At 44.1% G+C, this 21,838-nt stretch overlaps 1 protein-coding gene across 21 annotated transcripts in view; it reads right to left on the reverse strand.

Annotated features, from left to right (window-relative positions):
- MAP2 (microtubule associated protein 2) overlaps positions 1-21,838 on the reverse strand; it is a 325,226-nt gene that overhangs the window by 280,608 nt on the left and 22,780 nt on the right. For all 21 annotated transcript variants that reach the window (XR_013261850.1, XM_077448385.1, XM_077448399.1 and 18 more), the window contains exon 2: positions 9,441-9,485. The gene's annotated coding sequence lies outside the window, so the exon portion shown is untranslated. The remainder of the gene's footprint in view (positions 1-9,440; positions 9,486-21,838) is intronic.

The following is a 21,838-nucleotide window of genomic DNA, read 5'->3' on the forward strand; positions in this document are numbered from 1 at the left end:
AACCATTTATAAGTCCTTCAGTTTATAGTCCATATAAAAAGATTATAACCATGTGATAGGTCAGTAATGGCGAACCTTGGCACCCCTGATGTTTTGGAACTACATTTCCCATGATGCTCAAACACTCTGCAGTGCAGTTGAGCATCATGGGAAATGTAGTTCCAAAACATCTGGAGTGCCAAGGTTCGCCATCACTGTGATAGGTTGTGTCCATCAACAAACGGCAGCCTCTACAAGGGGATTAGAAGCAAAAGCTAGCAGGAGCTACAGAATATAAACGAAAAGAGAGGTACCTCTAATGCCGCGTACACATGACTTTCCGGCAGATTAGGTTCAACGGAATCATTCCGTTGGATAGTCGTTTTTCTTTTAAATCGTTTTTCAAATCTGTCCGACGGACTCAATTCCTATCGTGAAAACCATTCGTCTGTATGCTGGTCCGACGGACCAAATATAACACAAGGGCAGCTATTGGCTATTGGCTACTGGCTACTGAACTTCCTTTTCTAGTCCTGTCGTACAATATTTAGCAACTCACATGGTTGACGATTAAAAGAGGCACATCTAAGTATGCAGGCATCTGGGGTAAAGCTGTCCACATAGACAATCCCACACACCACCAGCTCTCATGGCTGTCAGTCTGCAATCGTGACTGGGAAGACTACCCTGCAGCAGAACGATCTGAAAGCGTCGCTTGTACCACTCATGGAGCGCAGAGTGGAAGGGATGATGTTGATGTGGAGGATGGTCTATGTGGACAGCTTTACCCCAGATGCCTGCATACTTAGATGTGCCTGTTTTAATCATCAACCGTGAGTTGCTAAATGTCGTATCTTCATTAAATGTAACCATATTGCTACATATAGAGGCGCCTCTCTACTCTTTTATATTAAGCTGTGACATGACACTACTTGTATATCAAGATATCGCTTGTATATCAAGTCAAAATGTATAAAAAAATGTTACTTGTCTTACAAAACGTTCTCAAACCAAGTTACTCTCAAACCAAGGTTTTACTGTAGTTTGCGTTTTAAGTGTGACTCCAGCACCATATACATTTACAACTGTCTTTCATCCCTGGTTCACATTGGTACAATTTGACATGTCCAATCGCATGTCAAATCGGTGGCAATTGCCAGGAATGGCACCGTCCTAAATCGGTGCAACTCTGCATTTGCGGCGCCGCACCAATTTCAAAAAGTAGTTCCTGTACTACTTTTTGTAATTTCAGGGTGCGATTTCCATTGACATCTGGGCAGAAATCACAGCTGAAATTTGGACTGACATGCGGGAGTGAAATCGTGCGAGTTCAGCTTCATTCCCGCAGCTCAGTGTGAAGCGGGGCTCAAGCTGACTGAGGTTGGGGACTTCTGGTACATAATAAAATTAAGGTATTATTACTGCAAGCCCAGTCTCTCACCATATAATGAAAGATGTAACAGTAGTATTCATCTCTCTAGGAAATCAGCTGACAGAATCAAGTTCTGTACACTGCCAAACATCTTATAGTTACAAGACTAAGATCACAGCAAATTCACTGCCTGAGACATGTAATCGGTTTTCTGGCAGCCACATAGACACCTCACTCTTATCGGGACTAGCAGTAGACAGCACAGTAATGAGGTCACATCTAAAAGTTAATGATACAGATCAGTGCAGTGTACTGTTTTTTTCTGACACATGAAATTAAATTCAGCAATTGATAAACAATGTAGCAAAATCAATCTATTAATAAAAAAGAGGTCCTTAGTTAAAGCGGAGGTCCACCCTAAAGTGGACCTTCCGCTCATTGGAATCCTCCCCCCCTCCGGCGCCACAATTGGCACCTTTCAGGGGGGAGGGGGTGCAGGTACCTGTACAGTACAGGTATCTGCACCCACTTCCAGCATAGCTATCTGCGGTAGATTACGCCCCTTTCCGAAAGTCCCCCGCTGCCTGCTGGGAAACACACGGATCCCAGAGGCAGCGGGACCATCCTTATTGCGCAGCGCGACTCGCGCATGCGCAGTAGGGAACCGTGAAATGAAGCCGAAAGGCTCCACTTCCTGATTCCCATACCCAAGATGGCGGCGGCAGCACCCGAGAGATCGGCTTCGGGTGCCGACATCGCGGGCGCGCTGGGCGGGTAAGTGTCCTTATTTTAAAAGTCAGCAGCTGCAGTATTTGTAGCTGCTGGCTTGTTAAAAAAAAAAACAGCGGAACTCCTGGCGGACTCCCGCTTTAAAGTGGTTCGAAAGCCTTATGCCACGTACACATGTTCGGAATTTTGGTCGGAAAAAGCTCTGAAGATTTTTCAGACGGAATTTCACTCAAGCTGTCTTGCATACACACAGTCACACCAAATTCCGACCGCCAAGAACATGGTGACGTACAACACATACGACGGGACTAGAAAAAGGAAGTTCAATAGCCAGTAGCCAATAGCTTCCATCTCCTAGTTGAATCTGAGCACGCGTGAGTTTTTGCACGTCGGACTTGCAAACACACAAACGCATTTTTGGATAGGAACTTTTTCTGACTGAAAAATTGAGAACATGCTCTCAATTTTTTGCTGGCCAAAATTCGGCCAGCAAAAGTCAGATGGAGCATACATATGATTGCATTTTCCGACCAAAAGCTCTCATTCGTCTTTTGATTTCCAATCGTGTGTACGTGGCATTAAGTTTTTTTTTACCTTAAAGTGGTTCTAAAGTTTCAAGGTTTTTTACCGTCATGCATTCTACGCATGACAGTAAAAAACCTTCTCTTTGTAGCAGCTCCTCTCATGATCACATCACGATCTAGTGATGTGCATGAGAGCCTTGGCTCCCTGGAGACTCTCCCTGTCAATCACAGCCAGTGAGGCAATGAGGAGAGAGAGGGGGCGGGGCTGAGCCATGGTTCTGTGTGAATAGACACACAGAGCTGCGGCTTGGGAGCTAGCCTGCTTAGGTTCCCCCATTGCAAGTGCTTGCTCTGGGGGTATTCGGCAGAAGGGAGAGGCCAAGAGTGCAGGTGGGGGAATCAAGAAGAGGAGGATCAGGGCTGCAATGTGTAAAACTGTGCATAGCATGTTTTTTGTTTTTAAAATAATAATAATAAAAAAAAGCCTTTCATAACACTTTAATGCATTCAGCCATTGGCTGTCTTTAAATTCTGTGAAAATGGAGCAAATGGGCTGAGCAGAGCCTGCAGGAGTGTCCCCATAGAAAGCAGCTTTCTCTTGAGAGGTAGAGCCAGGAGCACTGTCCGGGGGGACCCCAGAAGAAGAGGATCACAGCTGATCTGTGCAAAACCTGTATGATATGTTTATTATTTTAATTTTAAAAGAAATGTAAGCTTTACAATCACTTTAAATTCACAGCTGATATTGGAAATGATGAATCTTCTCTAGATATGGAAGGAGTACTTGAGAGGAGAGGAGGGAAGACAGCAGCACTGTGGGGCGGGGGAGAGGCCAACACAGGGAAGGGGGAGCCCGGGCAGTAGGGGGAATCGGAACCACACATAATGATTAGGGTGTGCCCAGGCACAGCTGGCACACCCCCTGCGCATGCCTATGGCTTCAAACAGGTTTTCCATTCCCATACAGGTCTATAAGGATGTAAAACCTGCTTGTCGCAAGAAAAGGGTAAACTGCAGGTCAAATGCACCTGTCATTCAATTCTGAATGACCTCAAAAGACTGTCAAACTGATCCTATTGACATAAATCCAAACCCTACTGACACAGGCCCTTATCTACTGGCTAATACGACTAGTTTCTTTCTACTACTAAATTGGAGTGAATAAAGATTAAAACTCCTATTGGGTTGTTTTGTGCTACTATGGGAGAGATTCACCCTCACTTCCTCCCCTGCTGTCAATGGTTTCACCAGACAGTAAATGAAGGAAAGTCTACAACAGGGATGCAGACAAAAAATGTAAAGTCTGACAGAGGTTGCAGCCTTTGCCTACTAAAGAATCTAATTTTTGTATCTGTCAAGAGAAGATTTATGCTGCGTACACACGATCGAATTGTCAGGCGGAATTGGTCCGGCAAACAATTCGGCAAACAATCCGCCGTACTTTATAACAAACGGACTTGGACACACGGATCCTCCGAAAGTACGGCGATTTCTAACGTGATGACGTACAGCACGTACGATGGGACTAGAACAAGGAAGTTGAATAGCCAGTAGCCAATAGCTTCCGTCTCGTACTTGCTTCAGAGCATGCGTCATTCTTAGTCTGCCGGACTAGCACACTGACGAATGGATTGTCCGCTGAAAGCCAAGTCCGGCGGACACATTTTAAATCAAAACTACATTCTAAGTCCGCCGGACTTTACGATGAAAAAGTCCGCTGGAGCCCACACACGATCGAATTGTCCGGCATAATGTGATCCGGTGGACCTAGTCCGCCAGACAATTCGATATTGTGTACGCGGCATTACACTCACTTATTGATTGGCAAAACATTAGCAGGACAGGAAGTAAGTGGGGATGAGCTTAGGTTTGCTCTGAACCCAGAAGTTAGCTATCATCGCCGGGCCAACGAGACGTGGGCAGGAAATTCCCTCCCCTGCTGCGGAACAAAGAGGTGTGGAAGCTCACCGTGACATGATTGGTATAATACAGCCACATCAATGACACTGATGTCACTATCATTCAACCCTTTGTGTACAACAGTTGTGGATCTTAACCCAAGCCCAAGCCCAAACCCAAGCTCATTACAAAAAGTGAGGGTAAATCTCTATAACCGAGTCCCAAAAAGCAGTAAAAACCTGACAAAAAATGATCTGGCTGAACATACACTTTAAAAAAAACCATCAAAATTCTGTTATGCTGTGACCCCTAAGAATGAATGAGATGGATTTTCACCTTGTTCTTTGGTCACCAGCTGTCTTCAGCTCTTGTAGACAATGGGGACACAGTTTGCTGTACATAAATGCACTGATTTCTACATTGTCTGAAGGGATGGGACAGCCACATCAGATACTTTAAGTGCTGCTTTCGTAAATGTTAGGATTATAAACACAGTATGCACTTGATAAACTCTGCACAACCTTAAGCGATAACTCGCAGATAGCTCATTAGCACAGCAGGTGTACACCTTTAGTGCCCCATAGACAAAGCAAGAACAGTAAAGGCTTGATTGTTTTATCAGCTGCTTGGAACAGGTACATCTATCATGCCTCTCAAGGACCAGAGGAACTATCTGAATTAGAAAACAAATTTAAGCATTGTCTGACCATCTGTCGGTAATATTGTATAGGTTAACACCAACAAGTGTCATGAAGTAATACAGAATCAGTTTCCTTATTATAATTCCATAACTATAGGCCTCATCTATTGCGTTATCAGTACAAAGCTAATCACACACAGATTTTGTTTCACAGCAATTCTCCCATCACATTGTTTTATCACCTTTTGATAGTGCCATTATATCCATTATGTTTCCACTTCCTTCAACAGGTCAAGCTATCCAGCAACTGTATCAGTTACAGGGATTGGGAAAAACTGTTGCTGTAAATGATTACATTTTTTTAAAGAGATGTAACCTTAAAAAAATTTTTTAAAAAAGAGAGAGATTCTGTTCCTTTAAAGCAGGTTAAATAGCATAGAGCTTGTGCTGTCTAATCTGTCCCGTTCTATGCTGTAAAAAAAATGGTTGATCATGCCTGTTCCCGTGTCCCCATATGTTAACTGACCACGGTAATCATGGCTGATGGTCCATGATACCATGGTCAGTTTATGTGGCTCTGTCATCCCACAGTCTCTCCTCTCTCTCCCCCTCCTTCCCTGCCTGTCAGCGTCTGTGCTTGAGCAATCCCCTCCCTGCCGCTCCACTCCCCTCCTGATGCTTTTTGTAGCTGGCAGAAAAGTCAGAGTAGGATTCCTGTCAGCCCCTCTGTTATACCAAGGTATACTACAGAGTGTAAATGTTTGTTTAAAGTGATGACGCTAAATACCTTCTTTCAGATCACCTCGGTGTGGTCACGTGACCTACCAACGCTCTCCTCCCTCAATCTAAGGGCTACAGAGAGAGGGGCTGAGCGGACAGCACAGTGATCACGTGACCTCCTGGCTGACATCAAAGGGGGAACTCAGTCGCTCTCGCTGTAGCTCTTAGATTAGGGGAGGAGAGCAGCAGGAGGTCACGTGACCGTACAAAGGTGATCTGAAATAATGCATTTTAAAGAAACATTTCTACTGTGTAATATACCTTGGTATAACAGAGGGGCTGGCAATAATCCTACTCTGACTTTACAACCATTTTGAAAATTGATTAACACTTAGCCTAACAGAAGGGGATGGGTTAATATAGAGATCTAAAAGTGGCTCTTAGTATGGAAAGGATGGGTTATCAAGAATCCAAGATGGGTACAGAGGATCGGGGTACCTTCTCTGACCAACCCAGCAATTGATGCAGGTGGGTAATGAAATAATAACATTAAAGGTTGGGAACCGAGAGTACTCCTTGTGAAGTATGTGCTGGGGTATTCCACTAATAATTCAGGGTCTCATTGGTGCCAAATGAATATATGTGCTGTGTTAATGCTAGTAACAGACTTATTGATTTATGTAATTTTTTATTTTTGCCCATACTGTAGCTGCACTTTGAAAAATATATACCATTTTAATATTTTTGTGTGTGTAGCGTCTTAAATCTGATTAGTTACTCAAAGAGAGGCTGCCAGTCAGTGTCTCTATCTCACAGGGAGTCATGTCAGGAAGGGCAAGTAGACCGTGGAAGATCGTAGAAGGCATGGGGTGCAGGTTGTGGGAAGAACAGACAATAGTACAAGGGGCAGTCGGAGCGAAATCAGGAACAATGTATCAGAGATAAGAGATGAGAAGAAACGTGTTTGGTAACAGAAGACAACTTAAAGGATAAGTTCACCTTTAAAAAAAAAAAAAAATGCACATTTTTTTTCAGTTAAAAAAAATGTGCATTTACTAGCCTGGAAAGCATTGCACCCTCGATCAGCAGATCATGGGTTCAATGCAGGGCTACAGCAGTGTAAGCTGTCTGCTCGTACCTCATATGGGCGCTCGTACCTCATATGGGCAGGTAGTTACACAGTCATAGGAAGAATCAATGAAATACCACAGTGCTCAACAGCGTCCTGGTAGTTCATAGAGAACTACAAGCCGCCAGCCGCAAAGCTGGTCAGTACTTGCAGTCCATTCATTCATAGGACACTGTACACTGCACAGCCACACTTTTTTCAATTAGTAACAGCGGGTGCGGGAAGAAGATCCCCCTCCCATTGTCATGGGGGGGGGGGGTGCATGGAGCAGCCACAGGATTGAGAACATGTTACATGCTCTACCTTAAAAACAGGTGGAATGTTTCCAGTCAGATTAATAAACAACTTTACTTTTTCCGGGTTACCTTCTCTCCTTAGACCCCATGCACATTGAGTATTTAGCCTCTGTGCCCTATAGCCAGTGTTTTTGTGCTGGTGGAATGCCCAGGTGCACTCTCAAGCCCTGCTGCCAGCCGCCTGTAAAACTTCTACTAACGTTAAGGGCAGTAAGAACGTAATGCATGGAATCCATACTTACGTTACAGGCAATCATCCCAGGGTGCATACTGTTTGAAAGTTTAGTATCACGTGCACCGTACATCCCCTGTCCAGTCAAAGAAGCTTTCAGCATCTCACAGAGTTCTACAGGTAGCAGGGCTGGATGATGCACCTGTGCCTGCCCAGAGAGAAACCCTGCGATTGGTCTAAATGCCTTAGGTTATTAGCAACAAGATATATTTCATTAACCATGTTACCATGTGTAATACAGCAGCACATCAATGGAAACCAGAAGCTCTGGGCAGATAGGCTGTATTGTGATCATGCATACAGTACCTGTAGTAGGGTGCTCTTTTACTCTCGAAGCTCACATGCAGACACTTTTATCTCCTTTTCATACAGTTCTCTGGGTTCCTGAACAGAAGATAAGTTTCTCTACCTCCATCCTACAGCAGCACAGAGAGTCCAGACCTAATGAGGCAGAGGTAGATGGGCAAGTGATCTGCAGCCAGGTGGGAGGTCCTTCACTATCAGAACCAGTGTGCTGGAGCCGATCACATTACCACACACAGCTTCTACAGTAGACCCAGCTACTATGGGGAGCACCTTCCCAATTGCTACCAGAGTACTCCAATTCCAATAGGATTCCCCCTCCCCCCAAAAAAAACCGCATACTAGCTCATTATGAAATACTAACTTAGATCAAAGCTGTTGCAGCAGTCCCCGTACACTGCTGTGACCAGTGACATGTCCCCCAGAGTTATCTTTGGGTTTGTGGGCCCCAGCGATGTGATTGGCCGGAGCCGGGATGATGCTACTCCCCCACGTGTGCACAGGTGCCGCCGGTCACGGCACAGCTACTGAAGAAACAGCACGAGTGAGCCGTTTCTTCAGTGCGCATGTGCCAATAAAACAATAACGTCGGCAAATGTGGATACAGTGAATATCTCCTACACAGTGCACGTTTAGGAGATATTCACGGTACCTGCAGGTAAGCTTTATTATAGGCTTACTTGTAGGTAAAAGTGGTAGTACAGGGTTTACAACCCCAACAATGCTGGTGCTCACGGCTCCTGTTTAGTGTATGGGCAGCAGCGTTTTAGACTGCAGACAAGTGTGAACAGGCCCTAAACTGCACATTACAATTACTTCCACTCAGATTTTTCAGCCGATTACCTATTCTTAAAGAATAAGCTCATCTCTCCGAACATGTTTTATGTAACACAAATATTTAGGGTACAACATGTAGCATGTTCAGAAACCTCCTCCCACACCCATGATTCCCCCTATCTTCCCTGTGACAGCGGGCAGGGGATCCTCTCCCCACATCCACTCTCAGATTTAAAAAACAGCTGGGCTCGAACAGACGCATGATTCATTTACAGGAATCTGTGACTGATTGTACTACAAGTACCATTTTCCACTATAACAGGTAGCTTGTAGTTCTCAATGAACTGGTGAGCGCTCTCATAGTTCATTGACATTTCCTCCAGCTTTCAAACAGAAAGCCTATACAGAGGAATGGGCCAAAAGCTGTAGCAAGTGTCTGTAGGAGCCTGACATTGCACCCTTTGATCATGGGTAAAATGCGCTGCAGTCTCCTGAGAAAAAAAAAAATTAAGGTACATTTTTTTACCTGCCAAAACATGTACAATTATATTTTATATACCGCATTTAGTTACTATATATTTTTTTTTGGCAAAAAGGTGAAGCCATGGCTAACTTTGTCTGGAGTTCTTGTTGATTGTTGAAAGTCTGGTCACACCAAGGTTTCAAAACCAAATATTAATATGTGTGTGCTAAACAAGGGTGCAGCTGGAAATGACACAGCGGTACTAATCTTCTCACTTGCAGGATTTTCAGCTAATTACTGTATTATATTAACCCCATTTGCTACTTTATCCCTTTGCATGTGTACAATTACAATGAAAAGTTTCTCATAAAACTTACCAGTGTTCAATGGAGCATTCACAGCAAATCCAGCAGTCAAGTTATCTGAAACCAGACAATAAATAGCATTTTAATTATTCACACATCAGATACACAGAACACAGACATCCCAAACGGCAAAAACTAATTTCAGGGAGGTGGCAAACTAATTTCAGGGAGGTGGTGCCAGCAAATGCCCCCCCCCCCCGCGCCCACGGCAAAATATTATTTAAATCACTTTCTCAATATTCTTTTGCAGTGCTTCGGGGGAAGGGGGTAGGGGGTGGGTGGCAGTGGATGGTGTCATTTGTTTTTTTACTTTTAATAACAGATTTTTTTACATGTACATTTTTTTTCACAATGCTTTTTTTTTTTTTTTTACACTTTTTCGTTTGTTAGAATTGTTTTACAATATTTTATTTTTTATCTTTGGGGGGGCTTTGGTGAGATGTCAGGGGTCTAAACAGACATGTCCAGCCTGTGTCTGAAAATAACAGGGAGGTGAAGCCTCCCTTAATCAAGACATGATGTCCTACCCCCATTGGAGGTAGTGGGCTGTCATTTACCACTGTGTATACACCCACATGTGTGACTCTATAGTCACATGTGCTGCTCAGATTTGATAGGAAGGAAAATGCTCAGCATAGAAACTCACAGAAAACTGAGCATGTGCACTAGCTGCCAATACTGCTCTGAAAAATCCCCAACTGCAGTAGGGACATGGACAGGAGGGGGGAGACAGAGAACGGCAGGATCAACCAGGTTTTTAGCAGAATACAGAAAATGAATCCCATAGTGACTGACTATGAACAGCATGTATTACAGCATTTATTGAGAGTTTTTAATTATGTGGGTTTAATGATACTTCAAAGTTACAGTAGAAAACATCCTTAATCTCCAAAAATGATCCATACACATCCACTATTTGGCCCCCTTTGATACATGCGATTAGCTCCATGAGGGTCGTCTTTTACCAGCATCCCATTATTATCAGTTTAGATCAGTGATTCTCAACCAGGGTTCTGTCCTCCAAAGGTTGCTAGGGGTTCCTTCAGGATTGGGCAATTTGTGCCTCTCAGATAAGTTCGCACTGACACCACTGATCTTTTTAGCTCTCTGTAAGGAGGCAATTCTTCCCAATGACCACAAGTGTAAGGAGCATTCTTCCTACTGACCATCACACTAATGTATCATGAGTTGTAAATTTCTAATTTTTAGCATGGGTTCCCCGGGGAAGTATTTCAAGGGTTCCTCTGTGTTGAAAAGGTTGAGAAAGGCTGGTTTAGATATATGTTTCCCAATATGACACGTGGAGCAAACTGAACCCCCCCGCCCCTGTGACTGGGTCCTTTAATGGCCCTGTAATCTATTTTTCCACAAAATTGTTTCTTACTGTGTTTTTCTGCCTCATTGTAACATCCTCTGTGAGCTCCAGAACTTCCCCTTTTCCCCCTCACTTCCACTTATTTGAAACAAACAGTATGCATTATTTGTGGTCCTGTGACTACTCTATGCACACTACAATCTCATAAGTATAGTCCATCTTAGGAGTAAGCAAGAGAATGTTGCTACACACCTACTTACAGTGAGACCATGAATGGACCTCCAATAAAGATCTGGGCAAATTGCAGCCCCAGGGCCACATCTGGCCCTTTGGCTGTCTCTATCCGGCCCTCAATGTTTTCATTGTCGGCTTGCTTCTCCAAGCCTGGCAGCATCCTCATGGCAGCATCCTCACCAAGAAAGCTGACAGGCTCAGAAAAGCGTGTGACAGATGTCTGTCTGGAGAGCTGCAAGGACTTGAAGGAGAGAGTCTAATGATCGAAACCACAGATGTCAAACAGGCAGCCCTCCAGCTGTTACAAAACTGCAAGCCCTTTGAGGCATTGCAAGGCTGACAGTTACAAGCACAGCTCCCACAGGCAGAGGTATGATGGGACTTGTAGTTCAGCAACAGCTGGAGGGCCGCCAGTTTGACACCCCTGATCTAAACAATACCGCAGAGAAGCTCAGCACTGGTAGAAGAGCATTTTCTAGGAGACGTCCTGCCACTCTCCCGCCAATCTGCTACCCATCAAGTTCTTCCTGTCTTAGCGCCTGCACACTACAAACTCCAGAAGCTGTGCACCTTTTCTTCACTCCAGGTTTCTGCATAAATCAGCTTTCAATTTTTGTCAAAACTAGAAGTGGTTGTAAAGGCATGCATGCATGAAGGTAAAAAACATACTGTGTGCAGCAGTCTCTTCAGCCCCCCCCCCATACTTACCTGAGCCCCCCCTCGATCCATCGATGTCCACAAGAGCCTTGCTTCTCCAGGGACTCGCACCCCTGATTGGCTTTGGGCAGCAGTGGGAGCAATTGGCTCCCACTGCTATCAATCACAGCCAGTGAGCCAATCAGGAGACGGAGGGCGCATGGCCGAGCCGTGGCTCCATGTGTGACTGGACACACAGAGCCGCAGCTCCGGAGCGTGCCTGCTTGGGTGCCCTTCCTCAGGTCCACACCATACTGCAACAAATAAAGCTCACCCCAGAGCCAACGCATATACTATAGTGTAGTATTTATTGCACCATGTGAGCAACATTAAGAGCACGTCACAATAAAAGGACCGATACAGTGCCTTGAAAAAGTATTCATACCTCTTAAAATTTTCCACATTTTGTCATGTTACAACCAAAAACATAAATTTATTTTATTGGGATTTTATGTGATAAACCAACACAAAGTGGCACATAATTGTTAAGTAGAAGGAAAATGATAGATGTTTTTCAATTTTTTTTACAATTAAATATGTAAAAATTTGATGTGTATTTGTATTCAGCCCCCTTTACTCCGATACCCCTAACTAAAATCTTGTGGTAACAATTGCCTTCAGAAGTCACCTAATTAGTAAATAGAGTCCACTGTGTGTAATTTAATCTCAGTATAAATACAGCTGCTATGTGAAGCCCTTAGACCCCTTTCACACCAGGGCATTTTGCAGGCGCTATAGCGTTAGAAATAGTGCCTGCAATCCGCCCTAAAGAAGCTGCACCATTGTGTGTAGTGTGAAAGCCCGAGGGCTTTCACACTACAGCGGTGCGCTGGCAGGACTTTAGGGAAAAGTCCTGCCAACAGCTTCTTTGGAGCGGTGAAGAGGGCTGTGTTTACTACTCCTCCACCGCTGCTCCCCATTGAAACCAATGGGGCAGCACTGTAATACTGCTGGCAAACGCTGCTATTGCGGTGTATTGCTGGCGGTTTTAACCCTTTCTCGGCCGCTAGCGGGGGTAAAAGCGCCCCGCTAGCGGCCGAAATGCGCCGCAAATCTGGCGGTTTTACCGCCGACACAATGGGCAGTGTGGTGTGAAAGGGGTCTTAGAGCAGGGATATGCAATTAGTGGACCTCCAGCTGTTGCAAAACTACAAGTCCCATGAGGCATAGCAGGACTCTGACAGCCACAAGCATGACACCCAGAGGCATAGGCATGACGGGACTTGTAGTTTTGCAACAGCTGGAGGTCCGCTAATTGCATATACCTGCCTTAGAGGTTTATTGGAGAACCTTAGAGAACAAACAGCATCATGAAGGCGAAGAAACACACCAGACAGGTCAGGGATAAAGTTGTGGAGAAGTTTAACCACTTGCCGCCCACCATATAGCCAAATTACTTTGGGAAAGTGGTTGTGTTATCCTGACCGGACGTCATATGGCGCCTTTTAGGACAACAAGCAGATGCGCGCCCCTGGGGGCACGCATCACGGCAAGGGACCCTTTACAACCTTCTCTTAACACAAGTGATCTGCAATGAAAATGTTTTGAAATATGTCAAATAAAATGGGTCAAGAAAAAAGGGGAGTGGTAGACTGGTGTTCTACAGATATGCCTAAATAAAAATAAAATGTTCAGGTAGGCTGTGTTCCCTCAATGAGAATGTACCCATAAATGAAACATTACAAAATGTATCATAATCACAATCCATGTATAAAAGATATATTATAATGCCAAACAATAGGACTAATTGTATACATCAGCAAACAGGAATGAAAATTTTACAGGGTGCAAAGTGTTCAAGTTGTAATTGGAAAAGTCATTTCAGAATGGAATGGACAATTATATCCCGAAAAAAGGACCTTCTAGATCCCTCTACTTAGAAATAACAGAAATAGTATGGAATAACTTTCCAGGTACAATGCTACAAAAAATAAATGTACAGATTGATCTTTTTCAAGTATACTAATAACACATACTGAACTAGGAAGCAAAGTTGGCCAGAGTCCCTGAGAATGTCAGTGGTCTTAGCTAACCTCAAACCACACTGGGAATTACAGGGCATTTCTGAGAAATTCCGAGTTTTTCCTTCCCACTCTGTATAAATTTAGAATTTTCATCCCCCGCAGCCATGCACTGCCTGTTTCAGTAGTACCCTATTCACATCCCTCTCATCTTTGTTAATAATTATTGTTTAGGAAAATGGACAAAAGCTAAACTATAAGAAACAACTATAACAAATTGTAACCATTCCTAATATCCTTATTGTAAGCTGGTACAGTAAATGTATTACAACTGTAAAACTAAAGAAAAACCTGGTGACAAATAGCAACAGTAATTATATATTAAGATGATGCGTCATCAAGACTTTGCTTCTCTTGGGTGGCCAAATCAACATTTAGTGCATAATATACTGAATATATACAGTAGCAAGAAAAAGTATGTGAATACCTTGGAATTAGCTGGTTTTCTGCAATAATTTGCCATAAAATGTGAGTCACAACAATAGACAAACACAATGGGGTTGATTTACTAAAGGCAAAACACTTTCCAAGCGCAGTTGCCCAAGAGTTTAATAATTCAGGTAAAGCTTCACTTTAATGTATATAAGGGGAGAAACTCTGCACTTGAAAGAAATAATATGTGAAACAATATATAAAACAATATTATGTGAAACAATATATAATGAATATATAAAGAATAGCAGCTACCACCACATGTCTTAATACTGATCAAAAAAAAAAATCACAATTTCATAAATATGTGCAACACTTTAAAAACAAACAATAATATATAAATATTAAAGCACAAATGAAAAGTCCATGTAAAAGATTCCAGAAAAAGGGAGTATGGAACAGTCCACCACAACAAAATGTGTAAAACGATAATAATCCAGTAACATGATAACTCCTCTTAAATGATTCTTCCACTCAAGAGAAACAAGAAAACATTTCACCCAAACACCACTTAAGCCTCATACACACGATAGGACTTTGTACAAACTTTCCCTTGGATTTTTGTACAAAGGGCGTCGGCCCTGAACTTGTATTGCATACACACAGCAGGACTTTTTCAGACAACTTTCACCAAATCATGTGGTTTTTCTGCTCTTTACCGCCACTTTTGGTCAACTTCTGTATTGTTGTCTGATCTTTTGCATTGGTTCTGAGCATGCCTGTTTGTACTTTGTACAAAAGTCCTATGGTTTTCTGTACACACGATCAGACTTTGCTCCATCGGACTTTTGTTGCCAGAAAGTTTGTCCGTTCGCACAGCCAACAAAAGTCAGATGAAAACCAAAAAAGTTTGTCCGATGGAGCGTACACACGATCGGATGTTGCTCCAAAACAGCTAATTTGCATGTTTGTTGTCAAAAAGTCTGATTGTGTATATGGGCCTTAATGCCGCGTGCACATGATCGGATTATCTGGCGAACTTGGTCAATCCACCCATGTGTGGCAGACTTTTTGTTCCCGTGTGTGGGCTCCGGCGGACTTAAGCCTCATACACACGATCGAATTTTGTACAAACTTTCCCGTGGAATTTTGTACAAAGGCCGTTGGCCATAAGTTTGTATTGCATACACACGATTGGACCTTTTAGGCAACAAACACGAATATAGTGACGTTTCAACGTACTGACGACACTTCAAAAGAGGATGTTCAATTACTCCAGCGCCACCTTTGGTCAACTTCTGTATTGTCTGATCTTTTGCATTGGTTCTGAGCATGTGTGTTTGTACTTTGTACAAAAGTCTGATGGTTTTGTGTGCACGCGATCGGACTTTGCTCCATCGAACTTATGTTGTCAAAAAGTTTGTCTGTTTGCACAGCCAACAAAAGTCAGATGAAAACCAAAAAAGTTTGTCCAATGGAGCGTACACACGGTCGGATGTTGCTCCAAAACAGCTAATTTGCATGTTTGTTGTCAAGAAGTCCGATCGTGTGTACGGGCCTTTAGAAAGAAGTCTTCAAAATGTGCCCGTCTGTGTGCTAGTCCGCCGGACTTTTGAAATGAATGGGCTTGCCCACACACGAAGTCCGAAGAACGTGGCTCCAGGCAGATGGAACGATCAAAGGAAGTCAATGTTGCCAACTTCATCAGCGAGAGTGACACCTCGCGAGCCCCGTCACCTGGTAGGGATTTAAAGGGGAACCCCTATGCCGAAAAAAACGGCGTGGGGGTCCCCCCAAAGCCTATACCAAACCCTTATCCGAGCACGGCCGGTCAGGAAAGGGGGTGGGGATGAGCGAGCGCCCCCCCCCGAGCCATGCCAGGCCGTGTGCCCTCAACATGGGGGGTGCTTTGGGGGAAGGGGGGCCCTGCGGCCCCCCCACCCCAAAAGCACCTTGTCCCCATGTTGATGAGGACAAGGGCCTCTTCCCAACAACCCTGGCCGTTGGTTGTTGGGGTCTGCGGGCGGGGGGGTTTATCAGAATCCGGGAGCCCGCCGTCACCGCCGTTATCCAGGGGTCTTCTTCCGGCTGCGGGGGTCTTCTTCTGACTTCGGGGGTCTTCTCCGCCTTTCAGTTCTTCTTGATGGGCCTCCGCTTTTTTCTTCCAGCTTTTTTTACTAGTGTTGGCCCGGTCTTGTCGCTGTCGCCAGAGGATGCTGGGACTGTAACATCATAAGGGGTGGGGTCACCATGTGACATAACCTGGTGACCCCGCCCCTTATCCCTATATAAGTCGCCGCACAACGTGTCCCTGCCATTATGGCTAGAGAGAGCGTTGTGTCAACATCGGAAGAAGAAGCAGAAGGCGGCAGTGACAGCAACAAGACTGGGCCAACGCTAGTAAAAGAGCTGGAAGAAGAAAGTGGAGGCCTGTCAAGAAGAACCGAAGAGTGGGACAAGACCCCCGAAGTCGGAAGAAGACCCCTGAAGTCGAAAGAAGACCCCTGGACGACGGCGGTGACGAAGGAGAAAGCCGGGCTCCTCCACTACTAAAAGAGCTAGCAAAAGAGCAGAAGATAGCGGAGGATAGTCTGGCGAGAAGACCCCCGAAGACGGAAGAAGACCCCCGGAGCTGTCTAATAAAGAACTTTAAAAACCTGTGTCGTGTTTTTTTTATGTACACTTTTTTCCCCAGGTGAATGGGTAGGGGTACATCGTACCTCATACTCATTCACATAGTGTAGGGGCCGGAATCTGGGGGCCCCCTTATTAAAGGGGGTTCCCAGATTCTGATAAGCCCCCCGCCCGCAGACCCCGACAACCAACGGCCAGGGTTGTCAGGAAGAGGCCCTTGTCCTCATCAACATGGGGACAAGGTGCTTTTGGGGTGGGGAGCCACAGGGCCCCCCTTCCCCAAAGCACCCCCCCCATGTTGAGGGCACGTGGCCTGGTATGGCTCGGGGGGGGGCGCTCGCTCGTCCCCACCCCCTTTACTGACCGGCTGTGTGCTCGGATAAGGATCTGGTATGGACTTTGGGGGGACCCCCACACCGTTTTTTTCGGTGTGGGTGTTCCCCTTTAAATCCATACCAGGTGAGGGGGCTCGTGAGGTGTCAATCTCGCCGATGGAGGCGACGACATTGACTTCCATCGCTAGTTCCATCTACCTGGAGCCAGACTTTACTCTGTGTGTGGGCAAGTCCGTTCATTTCAAAAGTCCGGCAGACTCCCGCCATAGTCCGGCGGATTGTCCCATGTGGGCAGGTCCGCTCGTTCGGAAAGTCCGGCGGACCTCTGCTGCTGGGTTGTCCGCCAGATAGTCTGATCGTGTGTATGCGGCATTAGTGTATATAAATCCACCTTACCAGAAGGGGAGGCCACCTATAACAGATGGTCAGGACATGCTTTTAATGTGAGCAATGCTGGGGCAATATAGTTTTATGAAATTTGCAAATCATTGCATTCCATTTTTATGTAGATTTTACAGCATATATAACATACAAATATAAAACTCCATCAAATATTTATGTAGTAACAAACATTTCAGGACCATAGAGGAGACTAATACCCTGTGCTAAGCATCAAACTCTTTTTCTAAAGTCGATGTGCAAATCAGAAGCCTTTGCTCAAATCCCCGAGGACATGAGATGATTCAGAGGCGTGAATCACACTGTTCACAGCATCCACCCTGAGAGAGACGCTCTAGCCTACGCAGGATGCGCTCTGCATTTACAAAAGTAGAACAGGCCTGAGCTGTTTATTCGACAACAAGGTAAGTTACTTCTTTAAATCATTATCCTAATTACAGACATACAAGTCTTGCACTGCAGTCATTATTTAAAGATCGCTTAGTGATCAAATTAAATATTGTACTTAATAACTGTAGTGTTTTGATTCATGATAAATCAGGTACAGCAAGGACGCAGTGACCTAATCATGCAAATAATTTGAATGTGTTTCCAGAGAGTAATGTCATTACATTTAAAGAGGAAGTAAACCCTGATGAGTTTACTTCCTCTTTTTTTCCCTGCAAAGGTAAAGCATAATGGACTACTATGCACCGCATAGTAGCCCATTATGTGTCACTTACCTGACACAGGAGCCAGCGAAGTCGCGCTGTCCCCTGTAGTCCGCCGCATCCATCTTGCTGGTGGCGTCTCGCAGCTCCGCCGCTGTCATTCGGCGAAGCCGCGATGACGTCACTCCCGCGCATGCGCACGGGAGTCGACAAATGCGGCAGCTCCATTCTTGGAACTGTCGCGTTCAGTGCGCCTGCGCGCCGCTGTCTACGGCGCATGCGCCGTAGACAGCGGTGCCCGTTTTCGGGCAAATATCTCCTAAACCATATAGGTTTAGGAGATATTGCTTGGACCTACAGGTAAGCCTTAATCTAGGCTTACCTGTAGGTCAAAGTGGTTTGTAAGGGTTTACAACCACTTTAAACAAAGAAAATTCCCGCTTGAATTTCTGAAGTTTAAGGCCCCTTTCACACGGACGGATAGAAAGGTACTTTTAGCTGCGGATTTTCTAGTTTTCTACCGCAGCTAAAAGCACACAATGCTTTCCTATGGCCCCATTCACACACAGCGTTTAGCTGCGATTTCGTTACATGCGGTTCGGTGCGAATAGAAAAAAATAGAATTGAATGCATCCAGGTGTGATGTAGCGCAGCTATATACATATAACCGCAGGTAATCGCAGTCTTTTGTGTCAACTGCAGATAGCAGCGTGAGAAGGGATACAAGGGACCAAAAAAATAAATAAAAAAAAAGGGTTGCTATGGGAATGACTATATTAGATAACTGCAGCTGAATGCAACTGCACAGAAACGCACATAAACGCAGGTGATTGCACTATACAAATGCAGCTGATCGCTCTGCCTGGAGTCTTGAATTTCACAGAAAAAAATAAACATGCTAAACCGCGGCAGAATAGCCTTCTGTGTGAAAGGGACCTAAGCCTAGGTTCACATAGCCACGATGCAAAACATTGCATGTGATTCACACAGGAATCACACAGCATTCCTGTGCAAATCTCATGCGATGTTCGTGCGGTGCGATTTGAGCCATTTGTTTTGCATGGCTCAAACTGCACCTCATCTGCACAAAACAGTGCAGGAACCTTTTTTTTGTGCCCCACCGGAATCAGATTGCATGGGTGTTCACGCCCATGCAATCCGATTCAGGCAATTGCACTGGGTTTAGCGTGCTGTTTTGGGGAGTCATTTATTTAACATTGACACCCACAGCAGATCGCATGAACGCCGTGTGATTTCAATGTGGTGCGGAAATGCACAGAATTTGCTGCATTTGCCGCAAATATGTGAACCGAGGCTCAAGAACAATGGTGGTCAGGACATTCAAATATTTATTTATTCTCAATATTATTAAATAAACTTTAAAAAAAAAAAAGCCCTAACTGACCCATGTTGCTGCAGGCACTGTGGAGTAATCCATTCTCAAATTTTGCAGTGGAAACTTCAGCTCCAAAAAAAAAACTTGAAACACTATTTGCAGAAATTGAATTGAACTGTAACATATTTATATGCAATATGGATTTTGACCATAAAGCAGCTTTTCTCAACCTTTTGTACACAAGAGGAACTCTTTCAATAATTTTGAGGTGTCCGGGAACCCCTGCTAAGAGTCAATCATGGACCATACAGAAAATGCCTCTTATATTGGTGGTCAGTGGAAGGAATGACCCCTTACAGTGCTGGTTAGAATGCCACCCTTACAATTAGCTGAAACGATCTTTGGTATTATGTCACTGGCTCTGCCAAGTGGCAATTGACCTGGAACCTATGAAGGTACCTTCAGATGGAAGGTCAACTAGCCACAGCTCAGGGAACCCCTAGCAACCTCTGGAGGAACCCTAGGGTTTCAGAGAACCCTGGTTGAGAATGCCTGCCTTTCAAGAAATTAGCAAAATATATGTTGCTGAAAGAACAATTTGAAACTAAATGAAATGTGTAAATGCTGTATAAAACGGTATTCTATTTTTGTATGGTTAGTCTCATTGTGCACACGGCACTAATTATGTTTTCATTACATCAGGGATATGCAATTAGCGGACTTCCAGCTGTTGCAGAACTACAACTCCCATGAGGCATAGCAAGACTCCGACAACCACAAGCATGACATCCAGAGCAGAGGTATGATGGGACTTGTAGTTTTGCAACAGCTGGAGGTCCTCTAATTGCATATCTCTGCATTACATGTTTTCAATCTTTTGAGTCATGATTAGAATTGGCCTTCCTATGTTACGCCCCTTGTTACCATAAAAGTACAATTGTAATATTAATGTGATACCTACATAATAATGTGTATAAAAACCTTCAATTGCATCAAATAAAACAAAACAGTTATTTTGGAAAGATGCTGAGTGTGTCTTTTTGTGTCTGTTCCCTACTGCAGTAATTATTGCAACCACTAATCAATATGAGGATAGGATTTGCCTATATATAACATTTCCAGAGCACAACATATTAGGTTCATTGGTAACAGGTCAGTATAGTAACATGATTGGGCATAAAAAAGAGCATCTTAGAGAGTCAGAGTGTCTCAGAAGTAAGGATGGACAGAGGTTCACAAATATGTTAAAAGCTGCATCTAAAAGTGGTGGAACAACTTCAGAACAATGTTCTTCAACATATGATTGCAAAGACTTTAAATATATCATCATTTACAGTATATAATATCAAAAGATTATGAGAATCTGGAGAAATCTCTGTGCACAAGAGACAAGGCCAAAACGCAATGTTGAATGCCTGTGATCTTTGGGTCCTCAGAAGGCACTGCATTAAAAACAGGCATGATTCTGTGATTCATGATCGGACATTCCTGCATGAGCTCAGGAATGCTTCCAAAATCTCTGTCTGTGAAAACGGTTTGCCGTCCCATCTTAAAATGCAAGGTAAAGCTCTATCATGCAAAGAAGAAACTATATCTGAACATGATCCAGAAACGTCACCATCTTCTCTGAGGCAAAGCCTACAGGAGAGGGATCTTTTGGCTTGTTATCAGTGCTGGGTTCAAAGGCCTGCACCTCCGATGGTGTAGGGGTGCATTAGTGCATATGGAATAAGCAGCTTGCACATCTGGAAAAGCACCACCAATGCTAAAAAATATATTCAGGTTTTAGAGCACCATATGCTCCCATCCAGATGACATCTTTTTTTAGGGAAGGCCCTGCATATTTCATGAGGACAATGCTAAACCGAATGCTCCATCTATGACAACAGCATGCCTTTGTAGTAGAAGAGTCCAGGTGCTTAAGTGGCCTGCCTATAATCCAGAACTTTCACCAATTGAAAATATTTAGCACACCTTCAAGCAAAAAATATAATAAAGAAGACCTAGGCAAGAATAGAAAATTCTTCTCCCAAAGCTCCAGCAACCGGTCTCCTCAGTTTCCACAAGTTTATGGTGTGTGGTTAAACGTGGGGTGTAGAGGGCTACACTGTATTAAGCATAGCCCTGTCCCAACTTTTTTTTTGAGACATGGTGGGCATTCCGTGAATAGCCAAGGTGAGTGGGGGGTGTGTAAACATCGTTAAAGCTTTCGAGTCTGGAGGCTCCAACTCTCATATTTGCAGTGGCGGAAAGTACCTCTAGAGCTATAATATCTGACATAGAGAAAAATAGTAATAATAAAGGAGAGAGCTGCCAAACAGTCATGAGATACATCTCAGCAATGGTAACAATTGTTTACACACTTGAAATTAGAAAAAAAAAAATTGCCTGGAGATCTGCTTCAAGCTAAATTCAATA

Source organism: Lithobates pipiens, unplaced genomic scaffold, assembly GCF_037356315.1.
Source record: "Lithobates pipiens isolate NorthernLeopardFrog02 unplaced genomic scaffold, aLitPip1_a1.2 Scaffold_22, whole genome shotgun sequence".
Classification (NCBI taxonomy): Eukaryota; Metazoa; Chordata; class Amphibia; order Anura; family Ranidae; genus Lithobates; species Lithobates pipiens.